Raw genomic sequence first — 26198 nt, 5'->3', positions numbered from 1 at the left:
TAAGATACAGTGCTGTAATAAATGTCTTTTTGTTCAATGCCAAGATATCTTTGTTGATATACATGAATATAATTTACTTTTCCATACATTTCAGAGGTGAGGAGAGGGGTGTTATGTTCTGAAAATGTAGAAAAAACAGCTTTCAGAGTTTCTTTGAAGTTGAGAAGTTGGGGGAGGGTAAGGACTGAATTATGGGAGAATGCTTGTCAAATATCAAACTAAGATGTTTTTTTCTTCTTCTTGAGAAATGGGGCGTTGCTCTCTTCCTGGGAAATGGACTAATGTTGACAAGAAGGTGATACCTGTAAGCTGGGTGTAGGACTGTAAATATGAGGTCAAAGAGCATCGGTAGAGACAAGAGAGAGGTCCAAACCAAAGTCAGGATCTGGCTCTCCAGTTACTGCTTCTGTCTGGGTCTCTCTTCTTGTCTACAAAATGACTAGAAAATTTAAGTTGTAGAGAAGTCCCACCTGCAGACCTGGAAAGACACTGGTGATAATTTGAGTTAAGCTATTTATCTGCCTGTTGTAGTATAGGTTTATCCTCTGGGTGTAGCATGCTTGCTCCATTGTCATAGCTATCTATGGCCATTAGCCAGCAAAACAGTGCAAATGTAGCTGAGTCTATAACAATGGCAACAGAGCTACTTCTATTCCCTAGAAGTGGGGGGTCACAAGACCCTCAGACTATTATTCCTTCCTGTCCTACACCAAGCTATAAGTGATCTGAAGAGATGCTGAAAGATACAAGGGATTACCAGAATGGGAGACCCCATGGTACACGTTCTCTGTAGTCATCACCCATGATGGAGTGGAACTTCATAGTGATGCGGCTGTTTTGGGGTTAACCACTTCCTGTAAGTACACGTGGTTCTGTAAGTATGCACTTATGCCCAATAAATTCGCTGGCTCTCCAAGTGGGATTTTTATGGAGTTGTACTTTGGTCTGTCTTTGGTACCCTATCTGGAATTTACAGATGTTATTGCCATCTGTAAAATGGGTTAGGGGGAGAAATTTCCCTACTTGATATGATTATGGTGATGACTATATTTACTGACCTAGAATACCACATGCGTGGGCAGCTTGAATAAGCAGCAGATACTTCATCTTCATCAAATTTAGCCTAGAGAAAGTTTAAGGTTTTTTCCAACCCTGGTACACCCTAGCTCTATTATATGATGAGGAAAGCTGGGAAAAATGAAACCCTAGAAATTAAATCACTGTTTAATGGACTAATGATTTAATATATTAAAAAAATCTTTTCTTGGCAAGAACTCAGAGAGGAATAATAGTTATTAAAGATTCAAACATTTCACTGGGGAAAAAATGATGTTGTCTAGAAAGGTTTTCTTTAGAGTGCATTTAATTCCCTTTTCTCTGTACTACCCGGGCCTTGCGGGTCAGTTTCTTCCAGTTCCCAGGGGAAGGGTGGAATGACACGAGGAATACACCTTGAAATTCTGAGATGATAAAAAAGGATTACAAATCAATAGTCTTTCTGCTTCAACTCTTTCAATTTTCTTTTCATCCCCAAAAGTGAGGGTACCAAAGAGTGGGTGGCACATTTGGGGGAATCTGATGTGTTTTGCCAAGGGTCAGAGGAGAGCAACTCTGGATGTCACTGCTGACTGCAAACTGGCACTACACTGATGCTGGGAGGAGGTTGTGGTGCTGCTGACCCTTGGGGAGGAATGTGTCCTGTGTAATGTTGCAAAAAAAAATCCACCCCAAGATTTCAGTTTCCCATTCCATTGATGGCTAATGGCTACCAGACTGGACAGTGCAAGTTTAGCGATCCCATTACCATGGAGATTAGCATGCATTAAGTCTCATTTGCCTAGTTGGAATTAGAACATGAGCTCTGAAATAGGAGACGTTGCCTCGTTCTGCCTCTTGAGATGGAAATCATCTGTGTGGTAGATCATCTTCTTGGTCAACCTCACTGGATTTGAGATGAGCAGTGTGTGTCTGTGAGGTTATTTCTTAGAAACAACTAGATCTCATGGCTGCACTCTAAAGCAACCACTTAATCTGATAGATTCAGTTTATATAGGGGAATGGTTAATTGTCACTCTTGACAGGACTGGATTTGGAATCAGGTAGGCAATGTACTTCTAGGTGTATGTGAGGGTGTTTCCAGAGAGGTGTAACTGAGAGAGAACTCACTCTGTACTGAATAGTAACATCATCCCATGGGCTGGGGTTTCAAAGTATAAAAAAGAAAGAGGAAGCTGACGGCCAGCTGGTAGCCTCTCTGTCTGTCTCTGTCTCTGTCTCTGCCTCTGTCTCTCTGTCTCTCTGTCTCTCTCTCTCTCTTTCTCTGTGTGTGTGTGTGTCTCTCTTTCTGTGTGTGTCTCTCTGTCTCTCTGTTTCTCTCTGTCTTTCTCTGTCTCTCATGTGTGTGTGTGTGTGTGTGTGTACGTTTCTCCCTTCCTCCCTCTACACACACACACACATGCGCACACACATGCACACACACACACACACACACACACGCACACACACATACACAATGGAAACAATGAGAGCAGCTGCTGCCTCAGGTTCCTACTGTGGACCAAAACAAACCTTTCATTCTTTAAACTGCTTTGGTCCTGTAGTTTGTCACAGCAACAAGACAGTCTCATGTGGATAGACTTTTGGGAAGTGGTGAGGATGTGGAAAGTAGGGTGTGGTCAGAAGAAAGAGGTCCTTGTAACTTCTCCTGGTTTCCCTACTAGTGTTGTTTTGCTTCCTGGTGGCCATGGATTTGATGGCTTTGTTCCAGATGTTTCCATCACTGTGAGAGGTTCTGCCTCATCCCAGGCCTAGAAAAAAACTGGGGCAAGAAGTATAGAATTAACACCTGAAACCATGAGCCAAATTAGCAAAATCTTTAGTATAAGCGGTCCTTTGGGTGTTTTAGTCACATTAAAAAATGTCTGACTAACACAAACTGTATTCCAGTCCCTGCTGCGCCACGCATTTTGATCTCTCAACTTCTTGACAGTTTATTACCAAATCTACAAAAGTGGGCGGAACCATTCTCTCACCCTGCCTGCTGTGTTTAATATGCACGGACTTTGGGCTGAGCTAGTTGTAAACAACAGACAGGCTTTGCCAACTTTGTAGCAGCACTCTCAGTGCTGATGGAGCACTCTGGCACGTCACAATGCTTCCAGCAAGAAGCACCCAGATAACGAGAACCAAGTGCCTTCCATTGTGCCTGGCATGCATATGTTAACTGGTTGTCAGAGCCAGTGGGGATTACAAACTCCTTCCTTAGAACTGCTTCCAGTTTTTGCTTTTCTATTTCGTTAGTCTTTTCTATATCACCACAAGCTAAAACAACTTAGAGAGAAGCCAGGGTAAAGACAAAGGAACTATGTGTGTAGACAGGGATCTGAAAACACACCAGTAGAAGCGATCCTAATTCCAAGCTACTTCTTACCTTGTCACTCCTTCCAAGGAACCAATGGAAATGTGGCAACTTCAGAGTCACAGAGGTGCAGGAGGGCCTTGACTGTGTGTTGTGGAGGAAGATGCTTAAGGAAATAGCTCCACCCTTTGCCATGGCCCTCTAGCATCTCAGCAATGTGCTCATCTCTTCTTGGAGAATGTTGGCAAGGAGAGTGATTGGAGGCCATGATGCCCAGGAGAGATAGGAGAGCAACTTAAGCCTGAGTCTCCAGCACCCAAGCCTCCTGCAGGAGTCAGCACAACCCAGGAGACTTTCCTTCTGGAACCAGGGCATGTCTGGCTTGGCTCTTCTTGAAAATGCCAGGTGAGGACACTTCAGCCTCTGAGCCCTTTGATCTCTAAGCAGGATTTCAGAATACTTGGACTTGATCACAAGTTCTAATGTCAAATCCTTAATTCAAATGCCAACCCTGCCATCAGCTTAGCTCTGTGCTCTTGATCAAGACAACCAGCCTGTCAGGTAGGTTCACACATCAGTAAAAAGTCCCTATCTTTGTGCTTTAAATAAGAATAAAAGTGTGAATACAAGCCGGATGTAGTAGGGCACATCTTCAGTTCCAGCACCCAGGAGGCAGAGGCCAGTGGGTCTCAGTGAGTTCAAGGCCAGTCAGGGCTACATAGCAAGACTCTGGGTTTTGTTTTTGGGGTGTGTGTGTGTGTGTGTGCGCGCGCGTGTGCGCGCATTGTATTTTTTTTTAAATGAAGGCCTACAGAAGAGGCCGTCTGTATACATTAAAGCAAATGTGAAGGTTCTGACCATATTCTGGAGAAGAACAGAGGTCTGGGTTGAGGTTCCATGTAGAGAATCTGTGATTTCAGGACCATGGAGAAAATCTTTTCTCCTTCTTCTAAGAGTCTAGGAAGCCAACCCTTGTTCTTAATGTCACTTGAGGGGCATCCTAATCATGCCAGAGAAACCATTTCAGGATAAAGTTAACAGTGTCACCAGGAGTGTGGCCTGAATGGAAGAACCGGAGCTGGAACACACAGTAACACAGCCATCTACATTAGCAGGCAAGATCCCTTCTCCTTAGCCTGCCCATCTACCTCTGGATCTCCAGTCATATAAAGCACTAAATGCTTTCACTGGCTAAACCAGGAAGAGCAGGTTTTCTGTTGTCTGATGTAATTGACTCATGTCCTTTGGGTAGTGAGGCTACATCACGCCTAATTCATCTCGGGAAGCCCCGAGGTGGCCACTTCGGTGCTCATGTCTCTTCACCCCAGGGCTGGATTCTCTTCTGCTCTCAACGATTCCGAACGCAAAATGGTGGGTGCATTCGGACACTTGAAGACTCTTCTATGTGGGTTTAAACTTGTTTTAAGTCATTTTGTATCACTAAATCATCTCAGCGTCGGGTTTGCACACCTGGGGAATATGAAATTTACTATAATACGTATTTCCAACTGGCTTTGGGGGAGGCCAGTTGGAAAATTAGGAAGTTGGCACTGGAGTTTTTGCTCCCTCCTTTTGCTGTTCCAAGGTCCCCAGTACTGAGGGTGGTCACATAGGGTTTGTCTTCCCTCAGAAGCAGCCTGGCTGCCGCTTTTCCCAGCTCCTGGATAAGTAACTCATGTTCTCGTCACTGCGCGTCACAGATACAGAGTTTTCAGTGGGGTTCAGTGTAATTGCTACCATCTATCACTGTAATAGCTGAATGAAGGTGAGATGTAATTAGAAAGGGTGTCAGTGGAATATGGAGTTTGTTTTACAATTATCTATACAGCCCGAGGGACCATCAGCACAGAACATTGCCTTTTAAAAGCCCAAGAAACATGTGGCACAAATTACATCACCGAATGACTTAAAGGACCCTGATCCAATTTCTCTCAGCTCCTTGGAATATGGGCACAAGCTTGTGAGCCCTGGGTACTCAACGGGCTCTGGCTAAAGGTGTATAGAACCTTAGTTTTTTAAAAATAAAATTCTAAACTTGACGCGAAGGGCTTCTTGAGAGCAGGAATCAGGAAGATCATGAGTTCAAGACCAGTCTGGGCTTTAGCGTTAGTTCAAGTCTAGCTTGCTTGGTAAGACCTGGCCTCCATATAAAAGTAAAAGAGAGGTAGGGATGTAGCTCAGTTGTAGGGTTGTGCTTAGTGGGTGTGAAAACCTAGGTTCAATCCCCAGTACTAAAAGTTGAAAGGGAATCCATTTCTCCTTACCTTACGTTAGCAGCATAGCCTGTTTCCTAAGTGAGTACTCCTGAGTATCCCAGCTGCTGCTGCTGCTGCTTCGATGTACTGCTAATGTCTTCTCTCTTTTTTTTTTTTTTCCTTCGGAGCTGGGGACCGAACCCAGGGCCTTGCGCTTCCTAGGTAAGCGCTCTACCACTGAGCTAAATCCCCAGCCCCTGCTAATGTCTTCTCAAGAAACATTGTTATCCTCCCAGGGTCTCCTGTGAAAGAGGCCTTTAGTCCACATGTCATTCCTTTTTCTCTGGTGAAGAATTGCCTCTTCTATTATCATTTTGTCTCAACAAAACATGAAATTTACCACTTAAAATATGCAACCCAATGGTGTTGAATCCATTCTCACAGGGTTGTGCAACCAACACCACTATCTATTTCCAGAGCACCTCCTCATTTTGAACCGCAATCTGGACTCATTTAATAATAGTTACCATACCCTCTCCATTCTGCTTCCTATGCCCTTATGTGACTATGTAGTAGTGTTCACACAACTTTGCCTCAGTGGGGCTTTACAGCACTTAACCTCCGGCTTCTTGTTTATTTCACATAGCATGTCTTCAGCATTTAACCATGAGGTGAACTATGTCGGAATTACCTTCCATATCCAAGGCTGAATAATATTCCATTATATTATACGTTCATCCATTAACTGAAATTTGGACTACGTTTCCCTTTGGGTTTTGTCACTATGGTTATAAATGAATACTCAAATATCTGTGCGATTGACTATTTTTCATTCTCCGGTTATATATCCAGAGGTGGAATGGCTAGATCATGTGGTAACTCCATGTTTAACCTTTAAAGAATCCTAAACTGCTTGCTACAGAGGTTGTGATGATAAAAATCTCTACTCTTCCTTGGCCAACTTCCTCCTACTTCCCCCTCCTCTTCTTCATCTTCTCTCTCACGCCCTCCCTCCTCCTCCTCTTCCTTTCTCTTTGTCTTTCTTTGTCTCTTTGTCTATCTCTCTGTGTCTCTCTATGTGTCTCAGTCTCTCTCTGTCTCTCTGTCTCTCTCTCCCTCCCTGCCCCACCCCTCTATCTCTCCTTCCCTTTTTCCTCCCTCCTCTGTGCTGTTAGGGATTGAGGTAAGGATTCCCCTACTATGCTGTCTCCATCTTCTCCGAATTATTTATTCAACAAACTTGCCAGAATCAAAGCTGAGGCTACTGTCTCTGTCTCTACTGTGGACCAATGCCATCCCCTATATCCTCCATCCTGGCCACCCCTCCCACCACCATCTCAGCTTAAATGTGGTTTATCATGCCACCGGAAGAAACCAGAAGCAGACAGAGTGCTGATGGCTGACCCTTATTTAGGAGATACTGTCAGTGGGAAGAACATTGCTACCAGATAACGATCACTTACTGCTAGATAAATGCCAGGGCTTGTCTCCTGACGGATGCTGTGCAAAAAAATATCAATTACTCACCACAGGCCTGCTGGATTGCTGTGGTGTTCACCCCACCAATGGGCCAGAACCTTTTGGAGAACGGAGCCCTGGGACCCTGAGAACAGCCTTACCCTAATGCCTGTTGCCTGGGCTAGAGGCAGGGTGGGACAAAGCTGAGAGAAACAGGAGGCTCTGTGTCCAAGTTGCTGTGGGACTTGGGTAGAGCCTTTCTGGCTTGGTGCCTCGGTTTCTCCACCCTGTACTATAATGGCTGACAGATGCAACCAGGATATTTTGTTGTTGTTTATTTTGTTTTTGTTCTTTTTTTTAAGTCTGAAAAATACTCTAGATCAACATTGGGCTTTCAAATGGTGCTTTCAACCCTGTGGTAGCACTCATGGTCATCCTTTAGGTTAGGAGCAGTTGTAGGAAAGGTGGAAGGAGAGAACATATTGTCTGCCTCAGGAGCTGCATAAGACCTGAAGGACTGAGCTCCCTGGCATGAGGACATTGGCAAGAGGGAGACCCACAGTTATTCTGATCCCAGTTTTCATTTGCGGGCAAAGTACTGTTGCACACGGAGTCAGTCAGACGGTTGTGGATTCAAATCTCAGGTCAAACACTGATGAGCTAACAGAGGACTGATAAGCCACTCAATTCTGCTGAGGGTCAATTTCTTGATTTAAAAGGGGGCTAGAACTCTAAGCCTAAATTGTGGCAATGTCCTAACTTTGTTCCTGCTTTTCCAGCACCTCCTCAGAGGTCTTCAAGACGCAGATCAAACCATGTCATTCCTGGATGCTGTGTGAAAGGCCTTCTTTAAGGAAAGTAGAAGCCAAAGCCTATAATTCCCTAGATGTCTCACAGGACCATGGCTCGATTCCTTCCCTGAATTCATCCTCTTCTTCTATCTTTATCCACCCAGCCTTCTGCCCTGCTCTGAGGTCAGTGTCCCAATGGAGACTAGTGGACTTTTGGAACTTCTGCCCACAAAACTGATCCTTCATCCTTAGCCTCCAAGTGTCGATTCAAGTGTCTGAGTTTTTATGAAGTCAACCTTCACTACACTGTTAAAAATGGCAAGATTGGGGCTGGGGACATAGCTCAGCTGGAAAGTGTTTGGCACAGAAGCAGGAGGATCCGAGTTCCATGTCCGGGATCTATGTAAAAGCTGGGTGCAGTGGTGTGTGATAATAATCCCAGCACAGGGGAAACAGGCAGGCAGAGCACTAGAGCTCACTAGCTGGCCAGCCTAGCTTAGCCCATTAGCTTCAGGTCCCTGTGAGAAAGTCTGTCTGTGGAGATTAAAACAACAGTATGGATTTGGTGGCTTATGTCTTTAATCTCAGCACTTGGGAGGCAGAGACAGGCATATATATCTCTGTGAGTTTGAGGCTAGCTTGCTCTATGTAGTGAGTTCCAGGATAGTCAAAGTTACTTAGTGAGACCCTGTCTCAACAAACAAACAAACAAAACCAGTAACAAACAAAAACAAAGTATGGTGGAAGGTAACTAAAGAATGATACACTAGGTTGATCTCAGCTTCCACATACACAAGCACATACATATGTGCATATAGGCACACATACATACACTCACACACTCATAGAGATACACATACACACAGACACATATACACACACAGATACTCATACAGATACACTAACATACAAAGAAACACACTCAAGCACACACACACAGACACATGCACATACACTCACGGATACACACTCATACATACAGACACACAAACATACACACACATACACACACATACATACACACTAACATACACAGAAACACACTCCTGGACACAGACATAGTCACGTACACAGACACATACACTCTCACACACATACAGGCACACACACATATACACTCATACACATAGACACACACATATACACACAGACACATGCACATACACACAGCTACATACTCATACACACAGACACACGAACAGACACAGACACACTAACATACACAGACACACTAACATACACAGATATACATTCAGGGACACAGACGCATTCACATACACAGACACATGCACTCACATACACACATACATACACACACAGTTACCCTCTCTCTCATACAGTTGCAAGCTTAAGGGCCTCTGCTCTCCAAGTGTACCCTATATGCTTCCTTATCCCCCTTAGGCTTCTTCAATCAAGCTGGATGCTCACTGTTCACAGCTTGGGTTGCTGGGTTTTGTTGTATTTGCTGCTTATCTCTCCTGCTGACATCGCACAAGAATGTCAGAGCGCACGAAACTGGAGGATTTTCGTGTCAGTCTGATTAAATTCTGTATTCCTAGAATGCAGAATGTTGCTTGGTGCATGTTTCAGTGCACAAACGGGGGTGGGTGGGTACTGCCTTCAAACTATAATGCTTCTTAAAGAAAAGTTAGAAAGTAAGAGCACAAAGGACGGGGTTGGGGATTTAGCTCAGTGGTAGAGCGCTTGCCTAGGAAGCGCAAGGCCCTGGGTTCGGTCCCCAGCTCCGAAAAAAAGAACCAAAAAAAAAAAAAAAAAAAAAGAGCGCAAAGGACACTGAAGTCACCTGTGACACTCTTACGGAAAGCGGCATGGTCAGAATTTTCTCATGTGTTTTTTTGACTATGTATATATGTATATGTGTATATAAATATTACATATATGTACATACACATACATATACCTTTACTTAATATTCTCCAATTTACCAACTTTGGTGATACATTTGCAGAAATGTTTTTCCATTTTTGTAAGGCTGACTTCCCATTTGTAAGTATTGTCTTGTAAAGGTTTTATCAGACATTTTTTGGTCAAGTTTATAATGACCCCTAAAGTTATTATAGGCCATATATTTGACTGCAAAAAAATGAATTTAAGGAATGGTATCATGATATGAATGGGTATATTCTTTTCTTATTATTTAGTCTGCCTGAGAGTCACTAAGCTGTAAGGACCCAGAAACTTATATCATTAAATTTGGAAACTATTTAGTCATTACTCATTCAATTTCTTCTGCTTCATTCTTTTTCTGCTACATTTGTGCATTTTATACAATCCCACGCTGTGTTCACTGTTACTCTTCAGACAGCTAAGGTTCTGTGGGGACCCTTGAGCGTCTCCTCTCCTTTCCTTACCATGGATACAGTCTATTACACTGATTTCAAGTTTACCAGTGCATGTCCATATTAGCTTCCATTTCTATTAATCACAATCCCTAAATTAGGAAATGGCAACTGTCACATATTTCTTTGATTCTGTATATTACACTTGATTCTTTTTAGAATGGTAATTAACTAGGGAGCCCATCGGCAGTCTCTGAAAACCTACACTTTTCCATTCAGCGTCTGCGTGTTTTCCTTCTGCTGTTTTCACAGTTTATAATAACTGTTCTAAGCAGTTATTAAACTGCTCCAACATCTGGGGCAGTTAGCATTGCTTGTGCTCTCTATTGGCTTTCTATGACAGCCTCTGGCTTTCCGTGTCCTATACCCTCCAATGGTATAACAGATAAACGGCATGAAGTAGAAACTCTGCCTTATCTTCCTTTCTAGTACATTGAATTGATGTTGCATCTGGTCATCAACTTGACTAAACTCAAACTCTCCTATATTTCTTAAAATGGATATTAGCTCCATCCTTTTACATTTCCAGTTAAGTTGCTTGGCATCCTTTTCATGTACAAACCTGAATCAGTTCAGAGCTGGCAACAGTGCGTGCGTGTGTGTGTGTGTGTGTGTGTGTGTGTGTGTGTGTGTGTGTGTGAGAGAGAGAGAGAGAGAGAGAGAGAGAGAGAGAGAGAGAGCATAATTAAATTACGTTTTGCAAGTGTATAAACATGACACACCAAATTCCATTACCTTGTGAAGTAAAATCAAACACAATTGGTACAGAATTTATGACAATACTTTGAGTGTTTGTAGTTTTTGCTTCCTGTAACAGTATCTCTCTCTTCAATTTCCATGTGTTGTTGAAGCCTTGAAATACGTCCCTGACTCAGAAGACTTATAAAACGCTGGCCCTTTGGTTGTGTTATGATCTTTCTCCTTAGTGTATCCTACAGAAGTGTAAGTAGATGGATAGCTGTGGATGTGAGTCTTAACAGTACAGTTAACTTTCCACCAGTTTCTTCCTGCTTTTAACCTTTTGATACCTTCAAACAGTGAGTGTGTGTTTTCCCAAGTTTATAATTTTCCATACAAAAGAGTCTAAAGTAAGCTACCCTGCGATTATTGAAGGCAAACACCAGTATTATAATTTTTGTCCATTTGATATCCCCGTCTCTTTGCTATTTGTCTTTATTACTCATTTTTTCACAGTAATTTACACACTGTACCTGTTGAGTTCATTTCTGCATGTTCTCATCAGGACATGTCTGAACTGGCCTGTAAAATTACTTGTGCTTCCTACTTGAAACGGAACACAGAGCATAGCCTATGAGAGTATCTGCAAACGTAATGTGGTCAAGCATATTATTAAAGGTCACCACAGGTTCAATTCCCCCATACACTGCTGCGTTAACTCTGCATTTTTAATATAGAGTGAATATATAGTGCCTGCAGTGTTCGGTACATATCATATCACCGTCTCTTCCCTGAACCAATTTTCTAAGGCTTTTATTTCTCCATCACAATGTTCTAACCACTGTTTGGATCAAAAAAGACTTTGTTCACAGGGAACCAAGACCCCTGAAGACCACTGACTAGGAAGAGAGGTCTGAGACTCTAAGTTGGATCTTCTACCTCATAGCCTATAGTATGAGTCAGTTTCTTCCTTCTCCCCCTTCACTGGTGCTAAGGATAATGCCAAGATTGTCTGACGTACACAAGGTAGGTGCAAATTGCTAAGCTGCATCTCCAGTCCCTGTTCTAACTTTTAAAAGAGTCTCAATAACCAAGTGTAAGCTGTAGGTAGGCTATATGTAATGAAAATGTGGTACACAAGTAAACCTTAATAGAAGTTGAAGCTAAATTCTTACTTGACCAGAGAACAGAGGCAATGTGGGCACCTAGGGGTAAGGGGAGGGGAACTCAAATATAGATGGAGTTCAAAGCCTTGCATGGATATTAGATGAAAGAGAGTCTGGGACTGGATTCCTCAAGGCACTAGAGTGTGTTTTCTCTCTGGATCGATAGCCAGGTACTTCTTAATCAAAATTTACTGCCAAATTTCCAATGGTATATCACACAGAGATACTGTGGAAATTGAAAACAAATGAAGGTGGTTTTCTTTAAAAAAATGCTAGTGAGATGTGCCTTGGATTTTGTTCCGGGGCTATCTTACTTATAGTGCCAAGAATTCTCACAGGTAAATATACTCATCAGACAATGTAACTTACAAGAGGATCTCAGCAAACCAATATTTGGATCTGAATCTTTCTTTGCAAATATCTTCCAATGAATTATGTCCACAAGGCTGCCATGCTTCCTAGCACTCTTGGGGGAGCTGGTGTATACAGCTTGCTGGCCAGAGAAACAAGTCAACGGGAAGATTCCAGGCCAAGAGAAAGACCATCTCAAAAGCATGATGGACAGGCATCTGAGGAACAATAATACAAAAAGTTGACTTCTGGTCTCCACATGCATACACGTGCACCTACATATATAAACACCCCTCCTACATGTATAAACACAAAGAGCGATAAAGGACAAAGAGCCTGGACATACTTTAGGTGTCCTTTGAATTGTCTTCAACTAAGCAACCCTTGCCTTCTACCTTGTGCTTTTTCAACTGGATCCAATTTTTTTGCTTGAATGTTTTTTATTATTTTTTATGAAAATAGATTATTTTCTCATGCAATATATCCTGATTACAGTTTTCCTTCCCTCTACTCCTCCCAGTTCCTCTCCATATCCCCTTCCAGCCGGATCTACTCATTCATTTTCTGTCTCTTCTTAGAAAAGAATAGGCTTCTAAGAGACAACAAAATAAAATATAATCAGATAGAACGAAAATCATCATAGAAAAACTGGACAAGGCAAACCAGCAGGAAAAAAAAAAGGCACAAGAATCAGAGATCTACTTGTCTCCAAACTCAGGAGTCCCATGAAAATACTAAACTGAAAACTACACTTTATACACAGAGGGTATAGTGCAGACCTATGCAGACCCCATGCTTTCTGCTTCAGTCCTACTGAGTTCATAGTAGCTTTGTTGAGTTGATTTAAAGGTTCCTGTTCTGTTGGTGTCCTCTGACTCCCCACTCCTTCTACCTCCTCTTCTGCAGGGTTTCCTGAGCTCTGAGGGAAGGGATTTCATAGACAAATCCCATTTAGAGCTGTGTATTCCATGACGTTTCTATCTGCATTGGCTTTGGGTCTGTATTTGCTCCCATTTGCTGCAGGAGGAAGCTTCTCATATGATGGCTGAGTAAGACAGTGATCTATGGTTATGACAGAATATCATTATGAGTGACTTTTGCACTACCTTAAAAAAAACAGTGATATTTGGTTTTACAACTAGGTCTCTGTGCTACCTAATCTCTGGTTCTTGGTCACCCAAGCAACATCCGGTATGGGTTCCATCTGGTGGAAAGGACCTTAGATCAAGTCAGACATTGGTTAGTAACTTCCACAAGTTTTGTGCCACTGTTGACCTAGTGTGTTTTGCAGGCAAGACAGTACTGTGGGGTTGGTGGCTGGATTGGTAGTTAGATTTCTCTTTTGGTAGCCTGCAGAGTACCTTCCTATATCAAAGGCACCAGAACAAGGGCATGAAGGTCCTACGTAGGCGCCAGCTCAACCTCTTTATGATCAATGAGTTGTATGGGTGCTGTCTTCAGCACTGGGGTCTTGCTGTCAGTTTATGGAGAATATTGTCTTGACAACAGCCAGTTGTTTCTAGATTTCCATGGAACTTCTTTGGCCAACAACTCAATTGGATGTAACTGAATTCTAGAAGTCTCATTGGTGACAAGAGATGGCCAGTTGGGACTCTGTCTATCTCATTCTTTGGAGACTTCATTAGCATCACCTCCATATACTTTAGACAGTTTCCACTGCACTTGGAGGATAATGGGAAACATGGGGTAGAGGAGGGGATCTAGGGAGAGAAAGAATTGAGGGACATTTGAAAGGTGGTATGGATCCAGTCTTACTAATCAACTCCTCCACCTGAATAGGATTCGGAAAGGGTCTCATTGTTCTTGAACACTCTTTTTTTTTTCTATGAATATCCAATCTGTATTTATTTATATGCTAATATATATAAATAACCTACTGAATTTATTTAGCTTTTTTTTTCTTTGTATCATTCTCTTTATTTGGTTGATTTCAATCCTGAGTTTAACTGTTTCCTGCCTTCTACTACTCTTGGGTGAGTTTGCTTCTTTTTGTTTTAGAGCTCTCAGTGTTGTTGAGTTGCTAAGATCTCTCCAGTTTCTTTACAAGGGCACTTAGTGCTATGAATTTTCCTCTTAGCACTGGTTTCATTGTGTCCCATAAATTTGGGTATGATATGTCAACAGTTTCATTAAATTCCAGGAAGTCTTTAATTTCTTTCTTTGCTTCTTCTCTGACCAAATTATCATTGAGTAGAGACTTGTTCCATTTCCACATGCATGTGGGCTTCATGTTGTTTTTGCTGTTATTGAAGACAAGTCTTAGGCCATGGTGGTCTGACAGGGTGCATGGCATTATTTCAATCTTCTTGTATTAGTTGAGAGTTGTTTTGGGACCAACTATATGGTGAGTTTTGGAGAAGGTACCATGAAGTGCTGAGAAGAAGGTGTATTCTTTTGTTTTAGGGTGAAATGTTCTGTAGATATCCATTTTATTCATAACTTCTATTAGTTTCACTGTGTCTTTGTTTAGTTTCTGTTTCAATGACCTGTCCATTGGTGAGAGTGGGGTGCTGAAGTCTCCCACTACTATTGTGCATGGTTCAATGTGTGCTTTGAGCTTTAGTAAAGTTTCTCTTATGAGTGTAGGTGTCCTTGCATTTGGCAGATAAATGTTCAGAATTGAGACTTGGTGGATTTTCCCTTTGATGAATATGAAGTGTCCTTCCTCATCAAACTTGATAAGTTTTGATTGAAAGTCTATTTTACTGGATATTAGGATGGCAACTCCAGCTTGTTTCTTAGGACCGTTTGCTTGGTATTCCTTTTTCCATCCCTTACGCTGAGATAGTGTCTGTCTTTGTTATTGAAGTGAGTTTCTGGTACAGAGCAAAATGCTGGATCTTGTTGGCATGTTCAGTCTGTTAGCTTTTGTCTTTTTTTTTTTCATTTTAAAAAAATGTTTTCTTACGTTTATCACAAAATAATCGATATGACCTTTATAAAAATGATTTCTTTTTCAGATTTTACATGCATTTTTTCTTGAACTGCATCATCTGTTGCATCACCTAGAAATGGAGTTACAGACGGCACGAGCGGCCTTGTGGGTGCTGGGAATCGGAAGAGCAGCCAGTCCCCTAAACCGAGGCGCTACCTCTCTAGACTCCATCTCTGAAATAGGATATTCTTTTTTTTTTTTTCAGTTACTACTGTACTTTATTGTGTTCAACCAAATCACCATGTTACAAAAATAGCAAGCTGCCATAATAAAAAATAAGGCTCCTCTATCCAGCACCAGATAGCATCATTTTACTTTCAAGCCTAGAAATTGCACACTTGTATATAAACCAACCGAAGGTGAGGATTGAGAGTTCATCTTGGTGGATTTTTCCTTTGATGAATATGAAGTGTCCTTCCTTATCTTTTTTGATGACTTTTAATTGAAAATTGATTTTATTTGATATTAGAATGGCTACTCCAGCTTGCTTCTTCTGACCATTTGCTTGGAAAGTTGTTTTCCAGCCTTTCACTCTGAGGTAGTGTCTGTCTTTGTCTCTGAGGTGTGTTTCCTGTAGGCAGCAGAATGCAGGGTCCTCATTGCGTATCCAGTTTGTTAATCTATGTCTTTTTATTGGGGAGTTGAGGCCATTGATGTTGAGAGATATTAAGGAATAGTGATTATTGCTTCCTGTTATATTCATATTTGGATGTGAGGTTATGTTTGTGTGCTTTTCTTCTCTTTGTTTTGTTGCCAAGACGATTAGTTTCTTGCTTCTTCTAGGGTATAGCTTGCCTCCTTATGTTGGGCTTTACCCTTTATTATCCTTTGTAGTGCTGGATTTGTAGAAAGATATTGTGTAAATTTGGCTTTGTCATGGAATATCTTGGTTTCTCCATCTATGTTAATTGAGAGTTTTGCAGGATACAGTAACCTGGGCTGGCATTTGTGTTCTCTTAGGGTCTGTATGACATCAGTCCAGGATCTTCTGGCCTTCATAGTTTCTGGCGAAAAGTCTGGTGTGATTCTGATAGGTCTGCCTTTATATGTTACTTGACCTTTTTCCCTTACTGCTTTTAATATTCTTTCTTTATTTTGTGCGTTTGGTGTTTTGACTATTATGTGACGGGAGGTGTTTCTTTTCTGGTCCAATCTATTTGGAGTTCTGTAGGCTTCTTGTATGCCTATGGGTATCTCTTTTTTTAGGTTAGGGAAGTTTTCTTCTATGATTTTGTTGAAGATATTTACTGGTCCTTTGAGCTGGGAGTCTTCACTCTCTTCTATACCTATTATCCTTAGGTTTGATCTTCTCATTGAGTCCTAGATTTCCTGTATGTTTTGGACCAGTAGCTTTTTCTGCTTTACATTGTCTTTGACAGTTGAGTCAATGATTTCTATGGAATCTTCTGCTCCCGAGATTCTCTCTTCCATCTCTTGTATTCTGTTGGTGAAGCTTGTATCTACAGCTCCTTGTCTTTTCTTTTGATTTTCTATGTCCAGGGTTGTTTCCATGTGTTCTTTCTTGATTGCTTCTATTTCCATTTTTAATTCCTTCAACTGTTTGATTGTGTTTTCCTGGAATTCTTTCAGGGATTTTTGTGTCTCCTCTCTATGGGTTTCTACTTGTTTATTTATGTTTTCCTGGAATTCTTTCAGGCATTTTTGCGATTCCTCTCTGTAGGCTTTTACTTGTTCTCTAAGGGAGTTCTCCACGTCTTTCTTGAAGTCCTCCAGCATCATGATCAAATACGATTTTGAAACTAGATCTTGCTTTTCTGGTGTGTTTGGATATTCCATGTTTATTTTGGTGGGAGAATTGGGCTCCGATGATGCCATGTAGTCTTGGTTTCTGTTGCTTGGGTTCCTGCGCTTGCCTCTCGCCATCAGATTATCTCTAGTGTTACTTTGTTCTGCTATTTCTGACAGTGGCTAGACTGTCCTATAAGCCTGTGTGTCAGGATTGCTGTAGACCTGTTTTCCTGTTTTCTTTCAGCCAGTTATGGGGACAGAGTGTTCTGCTTTCGGGCCTGTAGTTTTTCCTCTCTACAGGTCTTCAGCTGTTCCTGTGGGCCTGTGTCTTGAGTTCACCAGGCAGGTTTCTTGCAGGGGAATAGTTGGTCCTACCTGTGGTTCCAAGGCTCAAGTTTGCTTGTGGGGTACTGCCTAAGTCCTCTCCGTGGCGGCAGCAACCGGGAAGATCTGTGCCACTCTTTCCGGGAGCCTCCGTGCACCAGGGTTCCAGATGGCATTTGGTGTTTTCCTCTGGCGTCTGGATGTGCGCAGAGTGCAGTCACTTCTGGTTTCCCAGGCGTGTCTGCCTCTCTGAAGGTTTAGCTCTCCCTCCCACGGGATTTGGGTGCAGAGAACTGTTTATCCAGTCTGTTTCCTTCAGGTTCCGGTGGTGTCTCAGGCGCAGAGGTCCTGCCGCTCCTGGGCCCTCCCCTACGGGAACCCAGAGGCCTTATACAGTTGCCTCTTGGGCCAGGGATGTGGGCAGGGGTGGGCAGTGTTGGTGATCTCCTCCGCTCTGCAGCCTGAGGAGTGCCCACCTGACCAGGTGGTGAGGTCTCTCTCCCACGGGGTTTGGGAGCAGAGAGCTGCTCGTTCTTGAACACTCTTGAGAAATGCTTCAAGTATGTTTAACACACTAGAGGGGAAGCCATATTTGTAGAAGAAGATAGATTTCATGTCTAACAAATCTTGGCTAGGAAATTGCTTTTAATTATTTTTTAAATGATTTCTTGGGTATTATATAATTGTAGGGAGCAAAGAAGATACATTTACATGGTCTTCAAACTCTTACTATATCATTGGCAAATGTGTTTCTCAGGGTTCCTTAGAGATTCCATGGTTTTTCTTCTGGTTCTCTTTTCCCCTGAATTGCCCCTTTGGTTCTCTGCCTCCATCTGCTTCATGAGTCCATTTCTTCCTTCTGACCAGTTCATTCTGGATTTTCTGCTTGCCTATTTTTGCATCTCCTGCCTTCCAGTATAACCTCTCTCCTTATGTCTCGCTCTGGCATTTCTTCGCTTGTAACTTCTACCTTTTCCTCTCTTGCTCTCTCCTGTCTCTGGAGAGCCTTGAACAGTCCCAGTTGGCTGTGTGTTGTTCTCTTGAAAGAGGATTTGCCTCAGAACCATTCATATTTCCTCTTTACCACCAACATCTCTTTGATTCTGAGACCTACTGAGGATCCAGGCAAACACAAGATCACCGAGTTGCTTGCCTCTCCCTCTCTCACATCCAGTAAGGAGAGAATTGTCTACATTATCCTCAGATAGATTTCAGATGTGAACCTCACTCTGTCCAATGGCCCCCATACTGATTAGCACTTACTGTTTTTCACTTGGAAAAAATCTATGGCATCCCTGCTCGCAACTCTTGCTCTTCACAACCTCTTTACTCCAACAGGTCCTAGCCCCAAGTCTATTTGTTCATGTTTTGCTGGCCAGATCTGTTTCTAGCCTTGCTGTCCTTTCTCTGGCCAAACAAGCAGATTCAGGGAGCCAGAGAGCCATCAGGTGGCTAGAACAGCAACCCCCCCACCCCTCTTCACTATAGACTGCACCTTCTGACCCTGCCTGGGAAGGCAGGGTGAGAGCATAGCCTTCATCCACACTGGCCAAGGCGTGACAGGAGGTAACAAGAAAGCCTCCTTATTTTCTCTGCAAAGTCCCACCACTCGGTTGGAATAAAAAAGGCTAGTTTTTAAATCCAGATTTAGTCTTAGAATACTTTTTTTAATTAAGGAAAATTTCAAACACAAGTGGGAACAATGTTAAGTATATTAAGTCACAATAAACCCATGGCCCAGCTTCAACAACTGATTCATAATTTATGTTTCCTTTCTCAATACCCCATGCAATTCAACTTTCTTACCTTGGGGTATTTTGAAGCAAATCCAGAATGAAGGTGTTGGGATTTAAGTGAGCTAAAAGGCCAGGGCAGAGCCTGTTTTGGGCCACACCTTTAGTCCCCCTGAGTATCTTCTCAGCACTTCCCCACTTGGTGACTCTTGAATGCAAACTCTGTCAGAGACCCTGGGACTCAGCTTATACCTGATCAAGGCCTGTGACCTTTTCCTCCACTGCCACTTCATCACTAGTGATACTAGCCTATTCTCTCTGTCCACATTCTTGCTTGGGCCGGGCTCCCCTCCTCCTCCACTTCTAGATTGAAGCTGCCCTCAGTTGGAGGCAGACAGAACAGTTTACAAAGCACAGTCTACCATGACCCCAAGAGCAGTCTCACCACCAAGGTTGTCTGTACATACATGGATCCTTCTTGAGCTTATGAGGGGCCTTGAGGAGAGAGAGCAAAAGCGGACCCCTTAATAGTTAAAGCAGACTGCTCTCCATTTGAAGAATAGCACAGTTCTATTCTGTGTTCACAGCACAGTCATGGGTAGAAACAAGGGTGACAAAGCCACAAGTGGCACAGCAAGGAGATAAGATTGTGTCTGGACTCTTGGGAGAGAGGGGTGTCAGGCAAGACACTGTAGGGAATGGTTTACTTATGTAGGACTTCAATGTAGCCTTCATAGTAATCAAAAATGTTTTCAGGGCTCGGGGCTCAAGATGCAAATTTGCATATTACTTTACATAAGTCAGCATATGGAGTTCATTCACCCTTAACACTGAGAAAGGGAAATTAAATTCAATTAGATTAATTAGTGCAACTGATTGCAAATTGTTTTCAGACCTAATATTAAGGGTACCGCAGGAAATACTGAAGAGCTCTTTTAATTGGGAGATAGCAGGCAGGGTAGGAGGGAAGAAGCTTGAGCACTTGAACCTAGTTTGCTATAGAGAAATTGGGGATGCGGAGCTAGGAAGGGTAGGAGGGGCTTGCATACATCCATGGAATGCTTTAGTCATCATCCAGACCCCTTTAGCCTCTCTCCCCGCCACAGCTGACTTACCTGGAAGGTGGCAAAGCCGAATTTAATGACTCTCATCTTTTCTAATGCTTAATGTTCACTTTTTCTCTGTTAGTTTAAGTGAGCCTGGGATTTTAGTGCTAAGAGCCTCCCTCAGCTCTTTGTTTTCTTATCACCCCTCTTCTTCTTTTCCATCTGCATTTTATCCTTTGCCTTAATCCTTGGAGCACTTGACAAAGGGGAAAGCGCTCAAGGAAAGAGTGTTCAGGGTAGAGGCTTGGGTTCTCCCCTTCCCCAGCCCTGCAGAGCTGTAGTCAGCCTCTGAGCACAGACCTGGCCCTTTTGGGACTGACCCCGCTCTGACAGTAGCTGGGCACACACTGTAGCCTGTAGCTTAGACCTAGGGCCAGCGGCCTCCTTTATTGGGTATCTGTGTTAGTATAGAACAGGTTCCGTGCTGGGGAATCATCTATGAGCCCTCCTGTCCCTGATCCAGAAGGCCCAGCCAGGGCCTGGTCATTCTGCTTCCACTCATTAGTCCTGAAATACAAGCATTAATGTATCTTGCTCAGGCTCCTCTTGCCAACAGAGTAACTATTCAGAACTGAGCCCCCCAATGGAGTGAATATCTAGAACTGTGCGACTGAGCCTCTGAACATGCCTGCTGTCTCCCCATCCTCACCTTCTTTCTTTGTCCAGTGACAGTCTCCGTTTTGCTTTCTAGATCTGTCTGTGATGGCTCAGCAGAAGGCTAGGCCATTCATAAGGGAGGAAGGCCTGACCAACCTTCTGCCTTTCTTCCTCTTCACACACATTCTAGACAAAATTCTTCATCAGTTTCTTCAGGAGGAAGTACAGTGGTGGCATAGGAACCTGCACACACACACACACACACACACACACACACACACACACACACACAGGCCAGGCCCAGTAAAGTGTGAGAAGATTAAAGGTAGACACAGAGGCAAGGTAAAAGCACAAAATAAACAACAGCCCAATAGGCCAATTAGAACGAAATATCCAGGTTTCTGCAGAGCCCCTCCATCCTCAGTTGGGCCCTGGAGCAGAGCAACACACCTTCCTGAGTATCCAGGCAGTGGAGAAGGCTCTCCCCGGGCCGTGGCCTGTTTTGCATGATAAGCAAGCTCCTGACAGTGCTAAATGGGCGTCGACTTCCAATAAACCCCATGCTGGTGGGTGCAGTGTGCGAGGTAATAATCGCTCTTCCTGGCTTGCTCAAGCTGCAGTCAGGATTATAGAGACACATGAATCAGAGATGGCAGCCTGAAACAAAAGCCTTACCTCCAGCTGTTTTGTTCATTTTCTAAACAACAACAGAACAGTCCCTCCATCCCCCCACCCCATCCCCATTCTCTCTCTCTTTTTCTCCTTTGTGTTTGAGATTCATTATCAGCCAAATGCATTGGTCTAAGCCTCTAGGCTTATATAACAAGCCGAGCAAGGGAGGGGGGGAGGCCAGAAATGCCAGAATCACAGGAAATCCGAGTCCATGTCCCCTGGCCACTTGTTTTTGCCAACCTTGGATGACCACACGGAACAGCTAGCTATTGGTAACTTCCCTTCTGGGTTCCTATTTGCCTAACTAGACACCAGATACTATCCATCTTCAAGACAGACTGTGATCTTGCTCCTCTTCTGGGTTGAATTTGCTTGAAGATTCCTGGCTCTGTGTACTGAGGTTAGCACCAAATCACCCTTGCAGTCTAACAAGGCTCCTGCCCTGTGCCAGATACGTGATCCCCAGGCCATTTTATTTAATCTCTGGAAACAAACAGTTCTGTGGTCTTTAATATAATCATGTTATACAATACCACCTCTATGCTTGTATTAGTCATCCTTCTGTTACTATAGCAATTACACAAGAAAAGTAAACTTTAAAAGAATAAAAGCCTATTTTGGCTGATAGTTTTCAATGCTTCCAGTCCATGAATAGTTAGTTGGCCATGTAATTCTGGACCAGTGGGGGTACAGTACAGCATGATGGGAGTGGAGGTGGGGTAGGCCTGTTAACTTCAGCACCTGGATGTGAAACGAGCAAAGGAAGAGGAAAGGGCATAGTCACCAATACTACCTTCCAGGGCACAGTACCAATGACCTAACTTCCTTCCATTAGGCCCCACCTCTTCAAGGTTCTACTGCCTCCTCCTAGAGCCACAGGTTGGCAGCCAAGCCTTTATCATGTGGGCCTTTGAAAGATATTAACAATTCAAGCATAAGAAGGCTTGTTCTGTTCCGTAATGTTTTCATTTCCCAAAAAGGAAATTTCTTAGCTATTTATTAAGCAGTTCATTTTCATTTTTTCCCTCTCCCAGGCCCTGGCAACCAGTAATCTTGTTTCCAGTTGTATAGATTTAAGATTCTAAACATTTCATACAAATAGAAGTGTGTAAAAGGAGACTCATGGGACCAGCCTCTTTCATTTAGCGTATTTTCGAGGTTAATCCACATTATGGTCTGTATTGGCTCTTCATTCCTTTTTATATCTAGCTAATATTTCCACTGTCTATAAACCACATTTTTTTTTATTCATTCATCTGCTAATAGCTGTTTGGGGTGTTTCCACTTGAGGCTACAATGAATCATGATTGTGTGTGTGTGTGTGTGTGTGTGTGTGTGTGTGTGTGTGTGTGTGTGTGTGTGTGTTTATTCAGTTCTTAATCAATCCTTTTGGCTTTATACATAGGAGTTGGAACTGGTGGGTCAAATGATAACTGTCCCACTTTTGAGAACTACCCCTTGAACTGTTTTCAACAGAAGCTAAACCATGTTTCCTCTCCTACCAGAATCAATGAGGGTTCGAGTTTGTCCACATCTTTATCATCACTTCCTGAGTTGGGGGTTTTGTTAATTTTAAATGTTTTCATTATGTCAGTTCTAGTCCATAGTAACCTCTGGTTGATTTTTGGTATTTGTGTTTGGTTGCTGTCTTAGTTTTACCTGCATTTGAAATAATATCTCAAGTAGCTTAGGATAGCTTCCAACTTGCTATGTAGCCCAGGATGGACCTTCCATTTCTGATTCTCTTGCCTCTACCTCTTGAAGCAAACACTCACCTCCACACCTAATTTACACAGCGCTGGAGATTGAACCCGTGGACTTGTGCATGTAGATAAGCATTCTGTCAACTGAGCTACATCCCTAACCCTCATGGCTCTTTTGATTTGTAGTCTTCAGATGAGAAGCCTTGAGTGCATTTGTAAATGTTCTCTAAAAATGTTTATTTGTTTTCAATTTTGTTTATTTTATTTGTACATGTACAGATGTCTGTGTGCTTGTATGTGTGTGTATGCCTGGTGCCTTTGGAGGCCAAAAGAGGGTATCAAACCCCTTGAGAACTGAAGTTATAGGTAGGTGTGAACTGTGGGGCCAGGAACCAAACCCTGGTCCTATGGAAGAGCAGCCAGTGCTCTTTACTGAGTTCTATAGCTTTCAAATTATTTTAAAATTGAAGTGTTTGTCCTTTTTGTTGTTGAGTCTCAGAAGTTCATTCTATATTCTAGGTACTAAATCATCATCAAATACATGATTTACAAATACTTTTCATCTTCGGGTATTTAATTTTTCTTCTTTATACCATTTTATGTAGAAAAGCTTTCAGTTTGGAAAAAAATACAGTTTGTCCAGCATTTTCTTTGGCTAGAAATTTATATTTGGTTATTTTGTGTTTTATTTTTTTTAAAGTCAAATCTGAGACTATGAAAGTTTATTCTTGCTTCCTTCTAAGAGTTGTTGGTTTTGTCTTTTATATTTACATCCTTGAACTATTTCAAACTTACTCTTATATGGTATGAGATAGAGAATTTGGCTCTTGCTACAATGCCTGCCTTAGCCAGGGTCTAACTCTTGACTTACTACCAGCTGTCAGTTATTCCGAAGGTCTACTTTGCCCATCGTTTCTTGACCTGCATTACCTTTTCGTCTGTGGCCTTGGTCTGTACTGTATTAGCATCCAGGTTGACGGTCTGAATGACTGGTCTTCTTCTGTGGGGCAAGTGGACCATGGCAGCAGACAGAAGAACTGGTAAGGCTGAGTGGGCCCCAACTCATGAAACTCATAATTGAGTATGGTAGGCAAGGGGCCACTGCCCACCAACTACCTGCTTTGGGGCAGGTAATGACAACACCCCACTGAGAGGAGCATGGCAATCAGTCACATAGCATAAAAACCTGGAGTTCCCCATGCTAATGAGGTGCTTAGATAGGCATAGGGTGTTCAGTGGATGAGCTTCCCTTCCTGGGCATTCCTTACCACAAAAGGTGTTTAATCCCTGGTTCACCCTGAGTAAGGTATGTATTTATATTCACCATCAATATAATACAGCAAGGACCATCTCTTCATCAAAGATTGCAGTGCGGGGGAAGCCTTCATCATAAACAGCCACACCTAAATCTTGTAGAGATGGCCTTTTCTCTCCTAGCCCCTCCCTGGACTCTTGGCACTCACTTGGCACCAAACCAGGTTTCACACCCTCACCCTTACAACTCCTACCCCTTATCCCCCATCACCTATCCTCCACCTCCTACCTTGGCCCCACCCCTGTCCTGGGTTCAGCCTTCTCCTTCTTGCCTGGTGAGTAGACACCCTGAGGGAAGCATGGGCAAAGGACCTCTTTCCCAGCAGTATGCCTGTGGTACCTGGTTATGCAGGAGACTGGGAACCACAGTAATTTTCCCAGACTCTTCTGTTTTCCAACCTGGGAAACACGGACTAGGAGCCCCATTACGGACTGCATTCTGCCTCCTCTGGGCAGCATGTTAGAGCTTCTGGCACCCCCAAGTAAGGCAGACACGCAGCCCAGCATTCTTCTATTATGGAATTTACTTGATGGTAAATTTTAAGCCAATCAGCTAAATCTGTCCCTACAACACTCCCAGCAAAGGTCTAACTCTGGCCCTTTTTCTCCTCAGAAGGACCTTTGCCTGTATTGTAATCAGGACACTCTGGTCTTATCTTGTGACAAAACCAGATTTCATGAATAAAGTGCAATTGCTAAGGGCATGGAGTCTAAAAAACTGGGAACCAAGTTTCAGCTCTGCCACTGATTATGTGAGTGACTACAAAGAATTCTGCACTTCTTGCCTACCTCTGTTTCCTCATCTATAAAATGGGAGTCATTACTTATATTCACCTGTGGGGTTGCTGGGGTTACAAAGTGAGTTACTGTATAAAAAGGGCTATCTCTTCTATTTACAATGGCTAGCTAGTTAATACACAAGAGTGGCAAGCGCATGGTAATATTCTCTAAGTGTTAGCCTATAGTAACCATGCCTAAGAATACCCGTTGTCTCTGAAAAGGAGATTAGATCCAGGAAGACAATTTAGCACAGTTCATTATTTTCCTACATCTAGGATTGGGAGGGAGGCTGCCTCCCTGACCAAGGAGAGCCATAAACTTGTTCTTGCCAATGGCTATAAGCAGGCACCTTGGTACAAGGAAGGAAGGGAGGAAGGTGCACAGCCCTGAACCAGTCTCACTGATTGCAAAATTCTGTTGGTGCCTCCCACGCTACATAAATCTACAGCAAATTCAGCCGCTTGATATCTGTGATCTAATAAAAGAGGCAGGGAGCAGGAGCCCTGTTTTGCTGAATTGTCCTGAGCTCACCCTCCGGTCTACCCAACCTTACACTCCACACACCTAATTGTCTGATGTTGCAGTTTGGGGAGAATCGTGTTATCTCTTGATGTAATTACCTGCAGTGTGTTATCCTGGGTCCAGAGTCACCTGTAAAGAAACCCAGGAGGAAGATCCCTCCCCACCCCCTAACCTCCCCAACTCCCACCCCACCCCCATCTGCTGCCACCCTGGGGCTGTGTCCTTTCCTGAGTTGCAGATGATTCGTTCCCAGGAGGGAGGTTAGCCACCCGGATTTATTGTCTGTCTGAATAGGCTCTGTGCAGTGCGGACCAAAATAAAGGAGAAAAAAAATAGAGCTGTCTCAGCAAAATCTGCTGAATCAGAATTAACAAGAAAATCTTGT

The 26198-nt window shown here is 43.0% G+C and overlaps 1 long non-coding RNA gene across 1 annotated transcript in view; it reads left to right on the top strand.

Moving 5' to 3' along the window:
- The first annotated feature begins 351 nt into the window (after positions 1-351).
- LOC148005100 (uncharacterized) overlaps positions 352-26198 on the top strand; it is a 29657-nt gene continuing 3810 nt past the window's right edge. Inside the window, exons 1-5 of the long non-coding RNA XR_015622234.1 lie at positions 352-856; positions 7791-7985; positions 11014-11104; positions 11713-11866; positions 25125-25263. This is a non-coding gene — a long non-coding RNA (uncharacterized LOC148005100). The remainder of the gene's footprint in view (positions 857-7790; positions 7986-11013; positions 11105-11712; positions 11867-25124; positions 25264-26198) is intronic.

This window comes from Rattus norvegicus, chromosome 6 (genome assembly GCF_021556685.1).
Source record: "Rattus norvegicus strain SHRSP/BbbUtx chromosome 6, alternate assembly SHRSP_T2T, whole genome shotgun sequence".
Lineage (NCBI taxonomy): Eukaryota > Metazoa > Chordata > Mammalia > Rodentia > Muridae > Rattus > Rattus norvegicus.
Note: the sequence above shows the minus strand (reverse complement) of the source record. Positions and strands in the feature narration are given on the sequence as shown.